Source organism: Excalfactoria chinensis, chromosome 5 (genome assembly GCF_039878825.1).
Source record: "Excalfactoria chinensis isolate bCotChi1 chromosome 5, bCotChi1.hap2, whole genome shotgun sequence".
NCBI lineage: Eukaryota > Metazoa > Chordata > Aves > Galliformes > Phasianidae > Excalfactoria > Excalfactoria chinensis.
Genome location: NC_092829.1, coordinates 41194068 through 41215548, shown reverse-complemented (window position 1 = coordinate 41215548; position 21481 = coordinate 41194068). Strand labels below are relative to the sequence as shown.

Here is a 21481-nt window from a genome sequence, read left to right as displayed (position 1 = left end):
AAAGGAAAGATAGAAAGAACAGTTAATTTAAAGGCATGGGAAATCAAAGTTCCAAGCGCAGATGACTCCACTGCTTCAAAGCTGCTTAATCCTAAGTAGTGTGCCAGATCTTTTTATAGAGTGCCAAAAAGCTATGTAGGGGGAAAAGAAAAAGTGGTATTAGTTTAGTAATAGTTAGGCTATAATTACTGATTTGCTGACTCTCATTATTTGCAAACTGCAAGGAAACAAGACTGCTCTGTGGTGAATCCAGGCAGCAGAATATCCTCTTCTCTACAAAGATTTATCCTCGCTGACGGCTACTTGCAGGGTCAACTCAGCGTACAACCACTCAAATTCCTCTTTTCTGTTTGTTTTCAAGACTTTGGAGTCTCTTTCATACTAGTAACTCTGTCAGTGTTAGCACCAGCTCTGCAGAAGTTAGCTCTTCATCCAAGCTGTGTGGAGGAGATACCAGCTGCACTGACTGCAGGTAGCAGCAAGATGCATGTAGGGAAGTGGGACAGAATAGCTAGTGTCACTCCTGTCCTTACTTACTATGACAGCACATATAAATAATTTCACCTTACTTTAAAATGACAGATCAGCTGGGTATTTTGATCAGTAAGATAAACCTTGCTGCTCTGCAAGGGTAAAGGACAGCATTTGTCTCCTTCAAAGCCTCCATGCATGCCTGCAGAAGAGCCGGGTGATAATGGGCTCTTTACCACCACTTGGCCGATGCATTAGACTATCCTGACTGAAATTAAAGGATTCTTTTGTAGCCATCCAACAAGCAGCTCTTTCTTAGCCCTTACAAATAGATATTATGACTGCTGCCTTCCTGAGTTACAAGCGCTCCTCTCTCCCCACGAGCAGTCACAGGAAATGCAGTGAGAAATACTGACCCAGCCTTTGGGCTGGCATTGCAAAACACAAGGTCTGCTCCGTCCCCACGGGCATTTGCTGGATAAAGGAAAATCCTTCGAGATGGGACACATTTCCTGAAAAAAGCCTCCAAGCTTTCCTGTCTCTTCAGGCTACTGTAGAAGGGTAGCAGAGAAAGCAATGCGGTCACAGGGTGTGGTTCAGGAGGGCAGGACCACGGCAAAGTATGCATAGGGTATCTTACACAGCACCATGTGGAAAGCAGGCTAAAAGCTGAGCCATTCTGCCCTGTCCATTCCACCTCCAAAATCCACAGCTTTTGCATTCATCCAAACACCTGAATTAAATTGGGAACCCTCAGCAGCTTCCCGGGGCTGGAGCTCAGCCTTCACAGCTGATAAAGCTCATGGACACAAACAATGAACATGTTCCAATGTGGCAATCTCCCCACCTGTGTCTGTCTTATTCAGCCTCTGCCCATCCACCTACCCTGCTAGTCGCAGTAAATAGCAGTCCCAATAAGAATGTTTGGGTTTTTGTTTCCGCAGTTTAATTTATTTACACAGTAGGTTTCATTGCCTTTATAACTTAGCTGTGATCTATAAAGTTATGTCTGCTCCTTCCTTCCACAGGAGACATCCTTGGTGCCCAAGAGCATAATGTGATATAGACCAACCTAAAAGTTGTTACCAAACATGTGTGAGCCATCTGATGAGGGTATGTGCAATACCCAAAGTGGGGTGAACTGCTACCAGCTGTGGCAAGCTCCAAAATGAGATCACCTCAGGCCATGGAGCTGCAGTTAGTGGGGGACCCATGTTCCCCACGGAACCTGTATCACCTATAAAGGAAAAATTAAGGTCTGTGCAGTGCTCTGAGGGTACCACCCCACAAAGGTATTGCCACCTCCATCCTTGCACAGTTGAGGTAAGATGCAACAGACTCAGAAGCACACAGTCACTCAGTAGAACTCTTGGTGGAAGTGTTGTATGGTATGTGAATGCCAGGATGCTGTGCACCTGAGAGAGCTGATAAGAGCAACCCTTTGCTCAGCACACCACGCAAAGCTGTGCTGCTGATGTGTGATGGCAGCCAGGTAGCTCAGTTGCTTAACATTCGGCATTGTAAATAACCTTTGTTTGCACAGATACCACAGTGAGCAGGTTTGTGGGGGAGCAAAATCAAAGATAATCTAAATCACAAAAAGAGAGAAGAGAAAAATACAGCCAGTTACATGTATCAAAGAAAATATTTAAAAATAATCCAGATCTAAATAGCTGGGTTTGGAATGCAAACACTGAGCTATTTTCTGCCCTTGTTCCAGAAAGGCTGTCTCAGCTCTCTGCCTCTGATGCTGCCCAGAGGGAAAACAGATCTGTGAGATAATCTCCCTAGAATGCACTCATCCGGCAAGACCGTGCCAGTCACACAGGAAGGCAAAAGGCCCAGGTCCATACAATGAAAAACAGACTGTGGGACAAAAAGCATCCCTGCATCACTTAAACACAGCTCTCACAGTGGAGACTTTCCAATACAGAACCAAAGCAGCAGCAGCAGCAGCATCCCTCTATCTTACTGTTATGCAAGGCACGTCAGTGAAGAACTGACCACCAACCCCTGCTGCTGTCAGCAGCAAAGCTGCCCTCAACACCAGAGCAAAAGCAGGCTGTACATCAGACTGCACATAGCAATGCAAGTCCTTTCCACTGCTTCTATATTTACCGTGCAGAGATGTGACAGATGCTTCACAGAAACTCTTTGTGTGGGGGCTCTGGGAAGGCAGAGAAGGAGAAAATCAAAATTGGGCAAGATCTGCAGTAGGCCTAAAACTGCCTTCACATAACCCAATCCCTTGTGTAACCCAAAGCAACAAATTTCATCCATGCTTTTCATTCCCTCCAAATCTGGCAGATGAGACAGAGAACAGTCTAAAAAAGATGTCTTGACTCAGAGGCTCCAGCCAACACAAAATCCAGGAGCTCTCTTAGAATACTAACCTCACTGCAAAAAACATCCTCATTTTAGCTCCTGCAAAAATTTAGCTGGCTGTTAGCCTTGCTAGATTAAAAGTCCTGGAATTTGCAGTGCATGTCATTTCTAGCTTTCTTTTCTGTGGTCCTGAACATAAAACTAAAGGAAAGGGGAGAATATGGAGAGCTACTGAACACACTGGCTGTCAGGATTGGCCCTTCTGTGCTGACAGCTCATGAAACAGTAAATGTACTAATAAATGTGAGCTACTCACCAGAGCTTAGATAGGAATAAATAATTCAGTATAGAAAAATAAACTTCTAGCTAACCCTGTCTTTGAGACTACTTTATCTTCTAGGGAATTGAGTGCGCTCTCACTAAGCTTGAAGATGACATCAAGTTGACGGGAAGCGTCAATCTGCCTGTGGATAGAAAGACCCTGCAGAGGGATGTGGTCAGGCTGGATCGATGAGCTGAGGTCAGTGGGATGAAGTTCAACAAGACCACTTACCAAGTCCTGCATTTTGGTCACAACAAGCCCAGGTAATGCTTGGGCAGAGTAGCTGGAAAGCTGCCTGGAGGAAAAGGATCAGGGGAGGTGTTGAAGGAAAGGGTAGATATAGTGCTTTGCAACATGGTTTAGTGAGAAATATTGGTGTCGGAAAGATGGTTGGGCTGGATGATCTTAGAGGTCTTTTCCAACCTTAATGATTCCATGATCTTTCAAACCCAGTAAAACAGAAAACAGAAAGCCTGCTACCATGAAACACAGGACAATGAAAGAGGTGAACTTAAGTGAGTAGTATGGTCTAACAGGACTTTTGCTCAGAGGTAGCTTCCATACAGCCCAGGCAAGAGCAATGTAGCAACAGTCATTTTCCCAGAAAACTGCATAGCTGCAATTAAAGTGAATGGGAACTGCCAATGTCCTCACTTCCAGTGCTAGCCTGGTTTTGGGCAAAGGCTGTGACTACCACAGCTATGGAATGCACCGAAGCAGAGACGCCTTGTGTGTGGCTGCACTGCATTTTGAGCCCTTCATCCTTGCTGAGAAGACAGTGTTGGCATCTAGCAACAGACCCAAGGCTCTGGGGATGGAATTTTCCTGGATCCATCCTTAAATTTCTCAAGTTGCTGATATATAATTACTACACAGCTCAACACTGTGCAGATATGATCCTGCCCCTATACTCTGCAAACTGGTGAGTAGGTTGGTTTGCTTACTCTCATGTTCAGCATCTTAAAATAGATTGGAAATATGCTCTATAAATAGTTAATTAGGGGTTTGGGTACTCTCAAGAATGCTGTGCTAGTTAGGGGGATTCTTAATTTATTCAAGACGTGCTTCAAGCAACCTCCTCCTTTTCTGGTCACTAAATATTTCCCAGAAATCCAATTAAATCACATTTTGTATTCACAGCAGCCATTCACTCCAAAATCTGCATCAATGAGGAAAATTAAATCTAAAGATACTGACATTTCCTGATTCAGCTAACCCTGAGGAGGTAAAATTTTCATGAATGAAAACAGAAGGAAAATTGTTGGCAGATACATTTCAGGCTATTATAGTCCCCACTATTCACGAGGAAAAATAGCAGCGCAGCATTTCAGTTAGGGTTAATTATTCTTCCAGCAGTGCACCAGTGTTTCAAAACAGCTAAAGAACTCCCAGTCAGTTCAGAAAGTCTGTGAAGTCTTTTGGGAAGCTATTCCTAAAATACCTATTTATAAGCCAGGTAATTGGAAAACCAACCGCCTACTCACAGTTAAACAAAACCTGGCTGAAAACTTCTTGTGCAAGCACTCTTTTCTTTAGGAAAGCTGATCTAGTTAGGGCAAACATAGGTGTTGGGATCATGCTGAATGTTTCGGGCTGCCATGATGTAAGCTGGAACCTGAACATGTGAAGTTTCATTAAATGCCAGCTACTTCCAAGAGCTATTGAGGTCAGCTATTTTGATGCTATGCTCCAAGGGGAAGGCTGCTCAACAGCGGTGGGCTTTAGTATGTTTCTTCTAGACCACAGCGAGCTCTACCAAGTCTCAGGCAGGTCTCACTCTTTTAATCCTTCCAATGCTTTGGATGCAGTAAAATGTTGCTCTGTGGTAGTGTTCCAGCAGCCAAGCTTGAAGGACACTGCTCAGCTGGATGATAGGCCCTAGATGGAAAATAAAATCATGCAGGTTGCTGAAGACACACATCTGCAAACAATGGGACAGAGCTGTGGAAAGCTAGATCCAGAGACTGCTTTATTAAGATTGCATGCATCACTAAGGATTTTCCTCAGCTGCTTTAACTCAGGAGTGTGCTTGTGTGCTTACTTCATCCTTACAAACTAAGTGTGTTCACACATTTGAACAGCCCTTAAAGCTGCCTCTTAAGCTATTTCTATGGAAGATCCCTACCTGATCCCCCCTCAACAATCTGCTCTTGCTCTCTCCCAGAATAGAAGAACATTCTCTTTCCAAATGCTTTCTGCTTCTCTGCCCACCATTTCCTGCACTGGGCATTGAAAATAAAGTAGTAAACAAGAGACAAAACAATATTTTCCCTTAATTCTTTGTAAGAAGTATTGATTAATATTTCTTTTGTATACACTAGTCAAAACATTCGTGCCTTTAGACACACCAGGGGCACACATGCTCAAGTGTCCCACAACTTATCTTCCACTGTGATGCGTGTGATGTACAAAGGCCACAAACAGCATAACTGCAGGTTGAACAGGGAACAGTATGCCCACACAGGGGAGAATACTATTCCAGACCATTTGCCTCGGGGATCTCAAACTCAGAACAAAGACAGTGGAAGACAGAGTCAAAAAGTATAAAACACGTTTGACATGTAGGAAAACCTCATCTTCAGAATTACCTGTTTGGATAAATACCTCCTGCATGTAAACACCAGTCCATCACTACAGCCATGTTGTGCCTGGGAGGGGGAGACAGCAATCTTACAGCTTAGAAATGTGTCTTACAATAAGTACTACATACAGTCCCCATGTGTTTTATCTTCAGATACTCACGACTTACCCTGTAAACATTATGCTACATTTTACTTCAGAGTAAGAAGATCATTAAGTGTATCTTTGAAATGGATGCATAATGATCCACCTCCTTTGACCCTGAGCTGTAAATTGATTGTTATGCTGAAGGCTATTAATTTAACACAGCATATTAAATTTCCTACTAGCACTCATTGGCCTCACTTGACTTAGCAGTACCACTTGTCTTACCCCTTGCTAACCTCAGAGATCCAGCACAGTTGTACTGATGTCTTTAACCGAATAAGCATGTCCAGATACTGATGCAAGCAGATATAAGACACAATCACACCTTAACCTGCAACACAGACAAAGAATCACTGTGGTGAGGGTTGCCCTGATGGACTGACACTGGCCTCAGATAAGGGGAAATGGAAGCTGGGACAGTGCCAGTGCTGTGAAGGGAAGTATGGTGCCATGTACATGGCACCACAAATGAGACATTTATTTAGTTGCTTTAGCTACAACTCTTGGAGGCTTAAGGCCCCGAGAAAAACACTTGGCCTCAGATAGATGTGCAGCTAAGTTATTTGCAAGCAGGTCACATCTTCAAGGTCAATTCTTGTCTTGATGTTTTTCTTTTAAAAGTACATATTTAAAAGCATCATTACAGCTTCACATTGCTAAGTCACATAATGAGATAATACTCCCCTTTAATGGAAGGATCCTACTTCAAGCTTTAATGACATTTAAAATAAAACCAGGTCTACTGCAAGCCTCTCTGATGGCTTTCTATGATATCCACCTCTGCCTTTATTTAATTATACCTAGAAAAGACTGTGCCTTTGGGGCTGTGCTCCCACCACACAATTGCTAGGAAATATCAAACTAGTTTTAAGACCTCCTTTCATGCTTGATAGTGTCTTCCTGACATTACCCCCTTGCTGTAAAATATTGCTCCCTTGTAACAAAGCAAATCAGACTTATACCTCAAGTCCTTTTGAGCTGACTCCAGACTCATGCTCAGAAAGTAACTTCAGTATGGCAGAAAGACACAACTATATTTCCAGCCGATTACTCCAACTGCAAGCCCCCTACAGCTGATCTGCCTCTCTTGTACTCCTGAGTAACAAACAGCTTAGCGAAGGGGAAATGACTGCTTCTCATGGCATGGTGCTCCAGTTGCAGAATTTTCCACTCCTTTAATTTGCTGTTTCCCCATCAGATCCCAATGGCTGCTGTAAACCTCTGGAGCCTTCACCAGGAGGGCTGAATAAACAACATGGAAGAAGTTTTAAGGAAGCGCATCTATTTTTGCAAAGATCCTCACATGCCCCTGTTGAGCTTTTCAGGCTTCTGGGTGCTGTGGCACACCAAGATCTGTTGTACAGTGGTTTAAATTTAGCATCCACCTATGCTTCCTCTGATGCAGCCGCTCTCCCTGAAATTCTAAAAGGAAATTAATACACTGTGTATTTTTTGCATATACTTCACTGTTTCTCAGAGATGAGAGCATCAAGCTCTTCCTTTGACAGTAGTTAATATACAGCACTGCAGTTATTCTAGTCCTAGATTTTTAATTAAAAATCTCTGTGGGAGGAAGGAAACTAGACAACTGACAAAGAGCATTTAGGGTGGAATTTATGCTGTGTTAAACGAGCCTAGAGGACTCAAACTGTGCACAGGCCAATTCAGTAGGCACAATGAAATCCACACTCAGTTCTCATATGTCAGCCTTTCCATGCCTACCCCTGTCTGTCCTTTTTTGTGACAATGTTTGGGTCATTTTTGTGGCCCTCTTCTGGACACGCTCCAGCAGGTCCACGTCTCTCCTGCACAGAGGACTCCACATCTGGATGCAGTACTCCATGTGAGGCTGCCACAGCGCACAGTAGAGGGGCAGGATCACCTCCCTTGCCCTGCTGGCCACGTTTCTTTTGATACAGCCCCAGAGACAGTTTAACTAATAGTGACTGCTCCAGTATTGATACTGTTGCCCCACTACCATTTGCAGTTGCATGTGGGACTAGCAAAAGTCAGACAGCAGCTGTTTGTGAGAGTTACCAGCCAGAAACTGAAGCCCTGGAGAATCCCAGTAAGCAAGCAGTTACAACAGAGCATGCATCTTGACAATGACTTCATTTCACTGAAAAGGGAAGGTCCCCAAGCAACTTATGGGTGCTCTCCAGTGACTGCAAGCTTGCTTTGTAAGAGCACACAATACATACCAGCAGTAATTATTTGGTAATGCTCAGTAGGAAAGATTTGGGATACTTTCCTCTCCTATTGCTTTGCTGTTCTATTATTAACAGTGGAAGTGACACTCCTCAAAAGCCCGGGCATGATCCAGCCCCTCACCTCACAGACAGCAAACCTGACAATGCAGCTCTTGACAAAAAACAACAAATCTGAAAGCCATGGAACACAGAAGAAGGGCTTTTCCCATCACTTTTAAACTAATCTATACTAACACCAGTTTTCTGTCATGGAATGGAAGAGTCCAAGCAAGAAAAAGCCGAAGTAGAACAAAACAAATCTGCCAAGCTACAAGAGCTCAAGAGCTCTTTTATACAAGCAATGGAAGCAGAAAACTCCATGGAGGGGGGGTGGCAGAAAGGGGAGGGAGATGAAAAGCAGCGCTGCCTGGATTGCTGAAGGTGTCACAGCTGGGAAGGCTACAAGCTAACCGCACAGCACACTGCAATGTGAAGATCCACACCAGCCCCAGCACTGACACACCAGAGGGAGGAGAAGGCAAGGGAGGATGCAGAGAACAAGGGGCTCCTGCAGAACCACGTCTATAGATCACACTGACCTTCCACAGCTCCACGCTGGAAGTGTAAAGATGGCTTCAAACAAACAAAAAAACATCCTCACCTCCCAAACAAATGTGCACAGAAGGAAGACTGGATCCTCACCATCCAGATTGCTCGTGGCCGAAAGGAAACCAAACACAATGCAGCCAATTCACTCCATTTTCTTTTATCACAGCATAGGAGCAGCCAGACAACGCTTTCCAATACAGACCACAGCAATTCATCACAAAGAGACAGGAGTTGCAGGAAACGGTCCCATTATCTCTGCTACAGAGAGGAAGCAGCAAGGAGAACAGCTAAATGTGACAGACAGATTTTATGAGACCAGACGTGGGCCATGCTTTGAGCTGAGCAACTCATCTTTTCCATACCAGAAAAAAAGTAATCAGCTTCAGCTGCACAGTCTTACAAATCAGGAGTCAGAGCTGCTGCACTGCGACTTTTCCAGAGAAAGAAACAGAGATAAATGAAAATATTTCAGAGTAACTGTGCTGTGTCAGATCCCTGGGCTGTGTAAATCAAGGAAATTCTATAGCTTCCATGGATTGATGCTGGCACAGGTGTGAGTGCAGGGCTGGGTATCCAGTAAGTGAAGAGAAGGTAATCTCCAGCCCACAGTGCTTCAAGGAAGAGGAGGTGGAGAAAGAGTGGTGCTTTCTGGCAATGACAGAAATAAATAGCAGCCCCAACTTCAGATTGTACTGGATTCTGGTTCAAGCAGTTCCAGGGCCTAAGCACATTTGCTATGGAGCAACATCAGCTAATGCCTGAGTGAAAGACAAAACTAAGCAGAGTCACATTTCACATCTTACTGATCAAGTGGGCTCCCTCAACATTTTCCCAGCAAAATTAATCTCTCACTACAGTCAACTCTTCATCTTTAAGGGGGCATATAAATGCTGCTATTAATTAATTCACTCCTGTGCAGCTCACAGTGCATAACTGAAGGCACCAATGGTGTGCTCGCAGTGAGAACAATGGGGCTTTTATAATGAATAGTTTTACATCTGGTTAAAAGTGGATGTGATGAAACAATTAAAAAGTGATTTCTAAAACTGCTCACCAAACTGTCCTGTCTGAAAGCCTTAATGCCAAGAACAACTGGCAAGGACCTGTCTGAAGCTGATGTCTGCCTCTTTTGCTGGTCCCTCTGAGGAGAAAGATCAGCTGTTGACAGCGCGTGGCTCCTACCCAATGCAAACAGAGCACACAAGAACTGTGAGTCTGCCCAGGGAGAGAAGCAATTGAAACCAGCAAAAGGACTGTCACAGATCACTTTCCTCCTAGAAAGAAGCAACAAAGACCAGGGTGAGCTGGATGCTAGGTTGGGTTACATCCCAGCTGGGGATTCACCCAAGTTCAGCTGCTTGCTCCTCATGACCACACACCAGTTTTGCTGACTGTCTGTGGCACCTCAGTGGCCCTGGTCAGTGCTGTATAACCTGGCCACAGCCCTAGCTGCACAATGAACAACCCCTGATGCCACTGTCAAAGTGACAGGAGTCGAGGAGCTCAGGAAGCAACGGAAAAAACATTCCTCCCTGCTCTGCTGCTGTCTGGAAAGCTGTCTCCAAAGCAGTGCTCAGCCTGAAGGTAACAAAGTCAAAGAATGCAGCACAGAAATGGCACTCACAATAAGCAAAGGTGGGAATTAAATCAGATGGAGGTGACACTAACTCACAGGAGGAAACCATTATGTGCTGCTAACACTTATTTCCTCCAGCAGACCAGCAAGGTAACTGTACCAATGAACAGGCTAACAACTGCGAGTAGCACAAATAAAGCTCATTCCTCTTAGCAAGGCTCTGAAGTCTCCTGACAGCACCAGCTTGTTGTTCCCCAAACTCCATCATCTGCCTTAAAGTAACCTCATGCACAAACAAACAATTGTATGTCTACTTTGTGCCAGAAGGAAATCTCTTAGTTTTAGTTATGACCGTGTTCCCAGAACAGAAACCTGTCAGTCATGTGCAATTAAGGCAATTCCTCTGCAGAACACCACAGTCTCCTGACGGCACTGCCTTCCCCAATTACTTGGAGTATGATTTATTTTTTTCCCCATACCATACATATTTTTGCTTTGCCTGCAAAGTCTTCTCTATCTGGTGAAGCTCACTGTCTGGCTGAGCAGCAGTACTGGGGAAAAAGAAAGAACAATCCATAAATCATGATGTTTAGGATTATACAATCTGATGGGAATTTTCATAAGTTTCTCTACGTAGCTGTTGATCTCAGGACTACCCTTCCCTGCAGGGGACTGAGGTAGAGGACTGCAGATCCAAGCACCAAGTATTTCCTTGCTGACAGGCCCAACTTCTCATGGTTGCAAGTGGCTCTTCAGCATGCATGTCTTCTCCACCACTAAGAATCCTCTGTATTTCCCTGCCAGCTCATAGGTACTTTCTAGCAAGCATTACTGTAATTTGCACCTCTGCCATGGCTCTCCTATATTCTGAATACACTATGGATGAAAACACAGGCCAGCTGCCAATATTAGGTTCTTTATTTAAAAATAAACTACAACGACTCTCAAGCTACAACTTTGCAGCCAACAGACCGACTGGTTCCTAGCTTCTTACCTGTGAGCATTTAGCATCAAGGTTGCATGCAGACTTTTCACTGTACCTCCAGTTGCAAAACAAGATAGGCACGTGGCTTTCTAAGTGCTTGCTTGTCAAAGCATTATTGAGGCAGTTTGCCGACCAAGACTTGCCTTAAGCATGACTTTGTACCAGTTCACCAACACTTATTTAGAAACAGTACTTGCTGATACACTTCTGCCAATACACTGAGAAGTGTGGATGGAGTCACAGCCAAACAGAAGTGCTCTGTACTGGAACAGCTTGTTCTCCTTTCACACAGGGGAAAAGTCTGTACTGACAAACCTGCATGCACACGTGGGGAGGATCAAAGCAGTGTTACAGACCTATAGGTAAAAGTTACCTTAAGTTATAGAACTATACATAAAAATTGCAACTTGTTTATGAAAGCAAAACTCAATCTCAGAGAGAATTTGCTCATCTGATCTTGAGCCCATTAGTAAAATACCTAATTCTACACAATGCCAACACAGAGCAGAATCAGGTTGAAAAAATCCCAAACCTTTCAGCTGAATCAAATTAGCAGGCCATGTGGACTGCTTGGAAAAATGGAGCAACTTTACCCATAGTGACTGGGGGAGAATATCCTCCGAATAAGCACAGTGTGATTGAGCCCTGCAATATGACTGAAGAAAACCTGAAACTATAGACTTGACTGGCGTGATTGGATGCTGTTTGTCAGGGAAATTAACACTTTCACTGCTGCTCCAAGCATCAGGGAAGTGCATGGGGAATCAGAGACACCTGCAGCCTCTCACCAAAGTGAGCCAGCAAAAAATATCTGCAGCTCTCATATTTCACTAGTCCCACCCCTATCTGTTTCTTTTTAGTGGTTTCTTGGCATAAGGAATCACTGTGCAATAACAAGAAAAATACCGTTCCCTCTTTTCTGCGATTAATCCATTAGGAATGAAGTAAACCCTGCAACAGCGTGAGGGTGAAGCAGGAGAAATCACTCAGTGCACAGGGCTCAGATACACTCAAGTCTGACAACAGTCCCCCAGCTGATCCAGCAGCGTGCCTGCAGCCACGCAGAGGCAGCTTTGCCAGGCAGGCACAGCCAGCAGGCTTTAAAAATAGCCTGGGAGATGTTGCTGGTTACAGTATCCCATAGCGATTGTACACGTTTCAGTGGGCAAGCATGCTTAATTACAGCCCTGCTTTTTCACCTATTGCTCAGATCCTGGAAAATATCCAATTGTTTTCCCCTCTTGGGTTTTCCCTTTGTTGCTAAACAGAGTAAGATGCAGATCCCGTGCAGCTCACCCCAAGCTGTTTGCTTTACAGAGGTTCCCCACTGCCTGCGCTCTGCCCCAGCATCACTCCCTTCACCCTGCAGCAAAGGGGAGTTATGAAAATAACATGTCTGTCTACTGGTATTTGGTTGTGTACAGCTATCAGAGACACCATCACAGTGGTTGAAATCCTTGTGGGAGTCAATGCTTGTGGCACAAACACTGCCTGTGTCCTGCTAACACCACCTTGGAAGGCAGAAACAGACCCACGGTAGCCTGGTGACCCTCCACAGACAGGTTTGGAGCATGTTCTGCCCTCAGTAGAAAGCACTTCTACCTTCTCTCTGGGGTATCCTGCCTCCTTCCTTCTGGTGCAGGAGCAACCCTGAAAAAGAACTCATTTCTGCTGAACTGGCACACGGATGGTCTCTTGCTAGCTTGTACACACAGCTGGGCTTGGGTATGGTGGGGGACAGCCTGGGGTCACCGTGGTTGGGTTTCACGCTTCTTGATCCTAAAAAGCCTTGCCTGAAGGCCTCTTTCCATGTGCCTGGTAATCACATTCCTGCTGTTTCTTTCTTTGTTTATGCTCCTTTTCTGCTGAGCAACAGCTTCCTTCCTGTACTCGGAAGAGCATGCCTGGGTCCCAAGGCTTGTGTCAAGTGACTTTTTTGCTGAACTATCCACCCTCCTATAAAGGCACGAGAAGCATGGCAATCTTCAAAACACGAGACAAAAGTCACAATGGTCAGTATGAAATACTATTAGAAAAAGGCCAAGCAGCACATGCAGCTGTGTGCTGCTAAATTAACAATGTCAACACCAATTTTAGAGCACACTCCCACACTTAAAAACCCCTCCAACCTCCAACGTTTGCAACAAATCAATGATGCAAACCATGTACATCCAGAAAACTGATCTGGAGCCTGGATTATGTCAGTAGGCTCCGTTCACTGCAGCAGCTCATGCTCTGATAGCAATGCTGTTTTCAAAGACGTTACAAATTGTGCAGAGCTCATTAACCTGTCATGGAACATCTCAGCTGGCTCCGGCCTCAAAGTCAACACTGGCACTTTTCCTCTGGGAGAGATTTATTTAGCCAGGGACAATGCCCAAGGAATACAAAACCCAACTTCTTCCTATCGCCCGAGCAGCTAAAGCCCAAAGCATCTCCCTTCGTGATTTCCTGGGGAAAAAAAGGCACACCTTTTTCCTTCAAATCCCTCTGACTCACAGAGAGGTCAGGCTGCCCTTAACCCCTGTCTGTCCAGATGGCAGGACATAGAAATGCTGAGCATACCACCTTCATCCCCACCAGCACCTTCAGTCACCCTATGGGCAGTACAGTGTGAGGACGCAATGTCTCTTCAGGTGTCTCAGGCAAGGCCAAAACAGTGCTGCTCCACTACCAGGCCCTCCCCTGACTGTACAGTCTCCATGGTGTATTCCCAGCTCTAAAAACCAAACAAACAAACCAGAAATAACTCACTTTTTCATTCTTTTTTTAGACCTGGAATCCTCTTGAAATATCATTGAGGAAAAAAGGATCTGAGCTGTGCATTTTTCAGGGGTCGCAGAGTGCAAAGACACACGAATTGACACAAAAGAAACGTAACTGGCTCTACAGCACCGCTTTTCCAGTAAATAAGAAGCAAAGGAACTGGAGGAAGAATAGCTTTCTGTTTTGTGCTCAGCCATGCTTTCTCATGCTCACCATGAAGCACACATTTTCACAGCCACGCATTTCAGAAAGATGAAGGCAAGCCCTCAGTTTGCAGTAAGCAGCAGATTAAACTATTTTATATCCAGAATTTTGCATGAGAAAACACTTCTGATTTTAAATCAACATTCTAAATGTTCTTATGACTTCCTTCATGCTTTACCTTCTCATGCTATTTTCAAATTAAGGCCAGTTTTTAAACAAATCACTGCAATCATCTGTGCTCTGAATTTGCTTCCAAGATGCACTGTGAGCAGGGCCAAGTCTTAGCCAGCTCCCTATCATTCCATACCAAAAGACTGTAGATAGAAAGATTTCAGTTTTCTAGAAAATACCTGCTATTACTGTTATGGTTTAAGATAACTCCTCAGGGAACACCAGTGGCTTTGCCAAGACAGCCCCCAAAACAACCTCTTTCTCTTTCCCTCATTAATTCCTCACATTCACCTCGAGCCTCTCCCATGCATTAAGTGGCTGCCACAGTTTTTGTTTGACATACAGATGTATGAAGACAACTACAGGCGTTAAAGAGAGGCCACAGAAACCAAAGTTCTGCCAACACCTTTAGTGGTAATGGCATTTCACACGCGCAGTACAACTCTGATTTATTCCTACTTCTCTCAGTTGCACACTCTGCCAGAGTTAGCTAAGTCTCTCCTGATTTACAGCAGCAACAAGGAAATCAACATGCTGCAGTGGCACCTCAAACTAGGGAAGAAGATCCCACTCCACCCCCAGGAGGTGGCTACAGTCCCACACCAAAATGTGTCCCTTTTTGGTTCATAAGTTAATAGGGCCAAATTAAATGGGTTAGTGGTGGTACTGAAGCATGTTTGCTGCTCTGTACCAAGTGATGCTTTGCCATTTTGCTACAGAGCTGTCTTCCTGAATAGCCCAGTCTTCCTGTCTTCCCTGGCAAATCCACTGGACCTAAGTGGGGAAGTACTGTAGTAACAGAGCTGAAAGAGGTATCATAAAAGGTGTTATGCAAGGAAAGGGAAAGATGAGAGTGGTATAATTTTACAGATGCACAGATGTACTTGAAAATAACCTCCAAAAAAAAGAATTAACATCCAGTATTTCTTACAGTTCAAAGATGCCTGGATCCCAGGAGTCATATAGACATGCAAGGACAGAAGGCCAGAAACCACCGAAAAATATGAGCTGCCAGAAAATAATAGAGGAGCTTCAAATGGCTGCTGTCAGCCAGAAAGGAGAGCAGAGAGAATATATCCACCATCCATCCAAATAACTCTTCTCAGGGTGTTTCTGGCTAACAGGCTAATCTTGGAAACTGCTTCTTTTACTTACTCAGTGACTGTTCCTGGGAACACAACCATGACAAACAGGCCTGCTAGGAAGTATGGACAAGCCTGGACCTTTGGGCACAAGCATAAGAGAAAACGTAAACCTTTTTCCAAATATCTGATTAGGTCCCACGATCCAGGAAGAAGCAAGGAGACCACTAAAGTGTGGTTAAAAAACTTGCCACATCTGATTGCCGTTTCCAGACTTTCCATTAACAAGTTGGTGAGGATCCAGCAAGAGGATGTTTTCCAGGGCTAGGACACTGAGGAAATACTGCTGTTGAAAGTTGCACTACTGTAACTGCATCCCCAAATGACACAATGCAGCTGAGACATGATTTGCACTTGCTGCCCCATTAGCCTGAATTACTGCCATGCTACTAATCAACTGCAGAGCTTCATTAGGGGAAATTTATCTTTTTCCCTTAATTTATTTCAATACACAAAACCTGCAAGATGTCTTTTCTTGAAGGCAGACTACAAATCTGCAGAGGGGAAGCAGAGCGAGCTTGGCTTTGCAAAATGAAAGCCACTACAGCACTGTGAACCAAGGTGCAATTTCCAAACACACTGAGATATCGCTACTGTGCGCAGTTTTGAACTGTTTGTTGTAGCTGTAGTTACTAAAAAAGGTAGGAAAATATTCACCCATAAGTTTCATGCATAATATGAGAAAAAAGCCAGGAAAGAGAGATGAGAGGAAATTTTCTCACTGCAAGATCTGAACTCCAGCTGACTTCTGCTACAAAGAGAGAGCAGAAAGTTGTTGTTTATGAAGTTATGATGTGGCCTTCTCATCCTTCTTGATGTGCTTCCATGAAGCACCTCTAGAAAGGTTATGTTATAAATCCACTGCTTTGCCAAAGTTGTAACTGCCTTCACAGCTTTGGTCCATTCTCAGCCCCACAGCTACTGCCTGCACGCTTTGTTCCATGTGCTTCTTGATAGTCACAGACACCAGATGACTTCTGCTAAAGAAACAGGATCAGAGAGGATGAAACGGCACAAAGAAGCTTTTTGTAGTGAGATTTATTCAGATGTTGCAACTTTCAGAGAAGGGTGAAGTCATTTTCTACAGAAACTCAGCTTTCAATGCTCAAAACCTTGTGGTGTTGAGTAAGCGAACATGGTAGACTGGAGTTTAATGTCATGCCCCTTAACATGATGCTGATACTTGTTTACATGCTTCATCCTCTGCCAGCAACTTGTTCTTGGGTCAGTTTTTCCAGCACAGCCACTGCCAACTAGATGAATATAGTGGGCACCTACTTATTTAAGCTGACTATTATACTTAATTTGCATTAACCATAATTGCTTAAAGGTGACTTTAGTGACTTGAGCTACATGTGCATACAGTGTTTCCATTAGAAAAGAAAGGAAGGGAAGGAACACCCACACAGAGCAAACTGCCTTATTTCTTCCAACACTCGTTTCCATTATGGCCTCGTGCAGACAAACATCGTGCATGGTAGCTTAAAACAAAGTCAGAAGCATGAGGCCGCACACATGGCAACGGACGTGTAAGTTGCTTTTGAATCCAGCAATAAGAAACCTGAGCTGGAAGAAAGCTGTTCTGTTCCTTTTCACAGACTCCTTTGCTGAAAACATTAATTTTCAGATTTAGAAAAATAGCTCCCTGGAAGAAAAGGAAGTTATTGCAATGGAGCCAGATGCAGTGAGAAACAACAGAGGGAGTAAAAAAAAATCTTAGTAAAGTCTCTTAAGTACTATTATCTATGCTGGTAAAGATCACATCAGACCTTTGGGGCAGATCCACAGCTGGTGAACCAACTTTGGTACAGAAGAAGCCATTTACACTATCTTTTCCTATTTATAGAGAGCAGGATCTGTTCAAGAGGACAACAGTGAGGCTCTAGGCTGCCTTTAAAGAGCTAACACACTGTTTGATGCTACAGATCGCTAGATATCCTGTCTTCCATTGATTTCTGGTTTTAAACAGTGCTCCCTGCTCCACCAGAGCAGCTGCACAGCATGAGGGCAGGCAGTGGCTGGCAACTGAAGGGAAATGCCAGCGCCTGCACTCCAGCTGGAGGCTCTAGGAGTACAGCAAGTAGCAGCCAACAGTGAAGACAAATATGGCTCAAACCTTTTGATTTATAAAACCAAAACTTCAGTGGGTGGCAACCTCCCCACCCCCCAGGGTTTGTTATTAGGTAGTCCTTTAGGTCCCCTCCAAACCAAGCCATTCCATGATTCTATGATATGATGAAAATCACTTTGCCTTGAAACAGTGGACACCCAAAGGAAAAACTTCAGGCCCTGAAGTCCACTATCCACATCAAAGGGCTTGCCTCTAAATCTAAAACAGTCAAGAAGAGCATCGGGAAGCATTTCTAACACAACATGCCATTTTCAAAAAGGCAAAGTAACATATTTGTCAAAGGATTTTTCTCTGAAACCATGCCTGTTGTAGTCTCTTCTGCCAAGAAAATCCAACTGACAGCTGTGCAATTGGTGATTCAGAGATTCCCCAAGGCTGCGTCCCCAAACTTGTCCCATCAGTGGCCCAGTGACAGCACAGACAAGAAAGGCAGGTGGGCTAGAGAGGCTAGAGAGTGACCAACTGTTCAGTCTGAGCTGGCTTCTGGAATATTTCCTGTTGTGAGTACAACACTGCATGGAAAAAAGACAGAGTGTGTGCTATAAACCTAGAGCCAGAAGGAAATCCACAGCTACGAAGGAAAAACAACACAAGTGCCCTTTCTCTACAGCTCCCTGCATCACTCAGCAGGTGATGGGAACAAGCAGGAGACAACATTTCCACAGCTCTCATACACAGTCCTGATGAGATGTTTCACTGTTTTTAGGAGCTGACTAGCTTTGTGGACTGCCTTTTTTTGGTTTAGGATATGGCAATAGGAGAGAATGGAAGAAAAGTACATATCCAGGGCAGGCAATCAAGAAATATATCAAGAAAAGTATGAATTTAGTTACCTGAAATCAGGTAAATATATTGAACTTGCAGCTGGTGAGCCCTGAGCCAGAGTTTGCAGGAGTGCTAAATGAGCCTGGGATAACTAAGAGTGGTCCACCTGCACGCAGTAAGTGAAAGGACTACAGCACAAAAAGCCAAGAGATGCAGGAACACAGCATCAAAGCACCACCAGGGGAAAACCGAACTTACCAACCAGCAAGCACTCAATGCTGCCTGCACCACTCCACACAGATCCATGGGCAGCACCAGCCAGACTCATACCATCACATCCCTCAGGGCAAAGGCTGTTGCCTCCCTCTCAAGAGCTCTAGGCCAGCAGCCAACACTCACAGCACAAAGGTGTCACAGCATGAATGAATATGGACTAAAAGTAAACAGAAACTATTTTTTGTTTTTTTTCCTGTGACTACACAATAACACTATACTTCAGCATTTTAGTGACGGAAGGATCCAATATAATTAAACACAAACTCTCCACAACTGCACACGCAAAACACTCTTGCTTATAGACAAGATCACTGCTGTTTAATCAGTAAGGTAATAGTAAAAATTTAGCTCATGAAAAATGTAAAAAGAGACTTTAAAGTAGTAGAACTGTACTTGAAAAAAATCTATATTGACTGTAAAATATTATCCTTTGCAATATTTCAAAGTCAGCTTCTAAGTTTCTCCAGGAAACTGGAATAGGACATTCCCCTATCAAGTTCCTCTCTAGATGGGCAAGCAGCCCTGAGACACAAAGGTAGTGCACGCAGCCCCTAGCAGCCCTGCAGCCAGGCTGGGACAGGGATCCCCAGCATAGAACCTGCAAAGGAAATGGAGCAGAAGAAAAAGGACAGTTGCCTGTGCTTTTTGAGAAGAGTCCTTCACTGAAGCTATTCAGCATGATGGAGGATTTGACTCCAAAGTTTGACTGCTCTCCATTGCACCACAGGGTATATAAATGAGTCATGTTTGCATTCATTTTGTAGTTCCTACGTTACAAAAGTCAAACCTATCAGAACTATGAAATACCATGAGCTCATTCTCCCTAAGGAGAAGCACAGCCAAGCTTGTAGCTAAGTTCCTGCTAGCTCAGCCAGCAGGCAAGCTGGTAATACCCTGGTCTCTGCATGGGAGCATGGTATAGTCACCTGCCTGTCACTTTACTGTCAAGAATCCTTTTTGATCCCAGTCACCAGCGAGCTACAGCTACATTTAAGACTACTGGTCATGTATGAAGTCGCTGCTAAGATTTTCATAATGAGAAAAAGGCTTCTCTGCTCTTCCCTCAACTCACTTCACCTCACAGTCCTTACTCAACATTCCCACAAAACAGAACTCTGATTTCAGAAAACCTGTTGTCCTGGCATCACACCAAGTCTGTGCCCAAAGCAGAATAACACTTCACAGCAGATTTCCTTGATCAGACCCCCTCAGCTAACAAAACCAGGCATCATTATCAAAGCAAATAAAGACATAAGTAATTATTCATGGAGCTTCTTCCAAAGAGAAAACACATCAGGTACCAGAGAGCAAAACTGGCATCCTGCCATTTACTTAATCCTTCATCAGACCCAAGGCAGGTACGGCATTTCAGGAATAGCAGAAAAACACATCAGGATGAACAGCTCAGTACCTTTGTGAAGTGCCAGGGCTCAGGATCCCACCCTGTTGAAAGCTGGACCTACAGAATCCAAAGAATCCCCCCAGGTTTCTTCTCCAGGAGAACATAAGCACAAGTAACTGAAGGTAGCTCTGAAGCCACCACAACCAGGCACTGCTCTGTTAAAATCAGGATTCATTTACAGCAAAGAATCTCTTTTACAAGTATGTCCCAAATAAATAGGATGATCCTGCTGGAAACATTCTAGTGCATCAGTAATCTTGTTTATTACAGACTGATCCCTGACCCTCTCTCCCACTCAGTGAATGCCATGCTCCACAATTAGCCTGGCTGATGTGAATGGGTGGTCATGATGAGTAAGGTACTACTCACAGTGAGAAAAGGGGAAAAAAATAAATCTGTTTCTCTGTGGTTGCCACAAAGAAATGGCCTTCTATAATTGCAGAGATTAGATTAGCAGTGTGTAGGGAACTGACTCATGCTTCAGGTTTGCCTTATCTTTAGAAAGGCTGTTATACTGAAAAAGGAAAAAGTGGATTTTAATCTTGTACGCAGTACAGATTCTGTGTCTTTAAGTAAGCAGGGAATGCAGTTCTTGTGTCTTGTACTTTACATGATATAAATGACATACACTCAGGTTAGACACATGACAACCTACCACAAGTGCTTGCCTACAAAGCAAATGAGTTGGCAAGTTTCAAATACTTTTAGCACATAAATAACCCATGTTGGAGTTGATGCTCCCTGCTGCCTTCACTCCAAACAAACTGGTTCCTGCTCTAGGAGCCCATTTCCCCTCTGCCCCGCACGGTTCTCTGGAGTGATCAGAGATCACACAGTAGCAGCAACACCAGCACACAGATTGAGAATAAACCCAATTAAACACCAGAATACAGGAGCCTAATTTTGGTAATGGCCAATGGCAAATTTAACCTGAGTGGTTAAAAGCAGCCTTGTGGTTGCTCTATGATTGCTATACATCCTACTTCACCTGTAACAAAATATGAAAAACTATATGTCCAGTAAGTATTCTGGCAGTGCTTTTCTCCCCTTCCAGGACAATACACGTTGTTGGTGATTTACATTACCAAACTTCTGGTAACCAGTTATGGTTCCTAAGTAAGGAAGGGTTCAATTTGGTTGGCACGTGGCAACAAACAGCAGCTGATGTCTGCTCCACCCAAATGCTTCTTTCAAATAGGGCAATCTCTGCTCTGTTCCACAACAACTGCCAATACCAAGACAAAGCTGCAAGGACACTCAGCAAAATACAGCCCATTTGCTGGGCTTTCTGAAGCTTCAGCACTCATTATGTTCTTTTACCTACTACACCGGGCAGGAAGGGCCTATTAACCATAGTCACAGTGCCTTTCTAACACAGGCTGCAAGAGAAAGCAAATTAAAGCAATGTTCATTATGTAGA

General features: G+C 44.1%; 1 protein-coding gene across 3 annotated transcripts in view; it reads right to left on the bottom strand.

Annotated features, from left to right (window-relative positions):
* Positions 1–21481, bottom strand: part of OSBPL5 (oxysterol binding protein like 5) — a 154585-nt gene that overhangs the window by 54370 nt on the left and 78734 nt on the right. The window lies entirely within an intron of this gene.